General features: G+C 37.8%; 1 long non-coding RNA gene across 1 annotated transcript; it reads left to right on the forward strand.

Annotated features, from left to right (window-relative positions):
* Positions 1-723: 723 nt before the first annotated feature.
* On the forward strand, positions 724-1,339 carry LOC148524151 (uncharacterized). The gene is made up of 3 exons (XR_015878387.1): positions 724-849; positions 993-1,107; positions 1,251-1,339. It is a non-coding gene; the product is annotated as an uncharacterized LOC148524151 (long non-coding RNA).
* Positions 1,340-1,681: the final 342 nt, after the last annotated feature.

Below are 1,681 nucleotides of genomic sequence, written 5' to 3' on the forward strand. Positions count from 1 at the left end.
AGATGCCTCATGGATGGCTGATTGGTAAGTAAATAATTTATTAAACTTTTAATATTTTTTATTATTCTTTTCAAAGTTAAAAATATATATATTTTTTATTTTAGGCGATCAAGGATATGGAAGTTTTCCCTGGCTGCTAACTCCACTGGCTAATCCTGACACCCCTGCAGAACACAGGTTTCAGGCAGCTCACACTAGGACTAGGGGATTGATAGAACGCCCCTTTGGTCTGCTTAAAACCCGCTTTCGCTGTCTTGACAGGTCAGGGGGTCTGTTGCTGTATTCGCCAACAAAGGTTTGCAATATAATTATTGCTTGTATAAATTTACATAATATTTGTATTGCAAACCGTTTGGAGGCCGAGATTGATCCATTGATCAGTCTCGATTCTGACCTGTCTCCTGCAGTGGTTGATGATGCTGGCCTTGGGCAAAGCACTCGCCGTGATCTGATAGCATCATTTTTTCAATGTAAGTTTTTAGAACAATTAATCGATGTTAAACCCATTTCCCAGATTTGTTTTTCATGTTTTTTTTATTTTCCTTTCAATAGAACATCAACCTTGAATCACCAATAGTTGAAGTTTTGGCCTCTACTGGAACAGTTTAAGTATTCCTATAGTGTAAACACCATTTTAGATAAGTGTTACATGTGTTACAAGTGTTTTGGTCAAGTTGGATCAGTTTTTCATTGTTATATGTTTGGTTTTTATAGTATTAGTTGTCTAGTTTTTATTTTTCAGTGTAAACATTAGTAATTGTTCCTGCATAAGCAAATCCCTTAACCTCCGGGATCTCCAATGGACAGCTGAGCAGCGGGGCGATGTGCTAGCCATCCCCAGAAAAGCATGTAAGTATCAACAAACCTCATTGCTGGTGTCATGTAAACTGTGTCTTTCCCTCCCCTCCTGAGTATAAACTTTTCCCTGGAGCAGAGCTGACTGCTTGAAAACCTGCTCATGCTAATCACCTTTCTTCTTCTCTCCCTCTTAGGGAAGTTGACCGGACCTTTTTTGGACACCCAGGATGCAGATCAGCCCCATCCTCCGGGATCTCCAATGGACAGCTGAGCAGCGGGGCGATGTGCTAGCCATCCCCAAAAAAGCATGTAAGTATCAACAAACCACATTGCTGGTGTCATGTAAACTGTGTCTTTCCCTCCCCTCCTGAGTATAAACTTTTCCCTGGAGCAGAGCTGACTGCTTGAAAACCTGCTCATGCTAATCACCTTTCTTCTTCTCTCCCTCTTAGGGAAGTTGACCGGACCTTTTTTGGACACCCAGGATGCAGATCAGCCCCATCCTCTGGGATCTCCAATGGACAGCTGAGCAGCGGGGCCATGTGCTAGCCATCCCCATAAAAGTATTTAAGAATATTTTAAAAAATAAATTTTGAAATGTTTTAAAATAAAACCAATGTCAGAACATTTTCAATTTTTAATTTTTTCAAAAATCTGATTTAAACAGAAATCTTTTAATACCGGTAATGTTTTGTTACCAATAATTTGTTACATATTTATATAATCATTTTTTTTTGGTTTAATTTTTTATTTTTAAACATGTAAAACTTTTTACGTTGTGTTTTCTTGCATTCAAAAAAAACAACTTTCCCATCTTCTTTTTAACTGGAACATTTGAAACCTATAAGACAATGGAAAAATTTATAATTTAAAAACAATTCAT

The sequence above is a fragment of the Taudactylus pleione genome, unplaced genomic scaffold (genome assembly GCF_031769625.1).
Source record: "Taudactylus pleione unplaced genomic scaffold, aTauple2 ptg000121l, whole genome shotgun sequence".
In the NCBI taxonomy this organism is placed as follows: domain Eukaryota; kingdom Metazoa; phylum Chordata; class Amphibia; order Anura; family Myobatrachidae; genus Taudactylus; species Taudactylus pleione.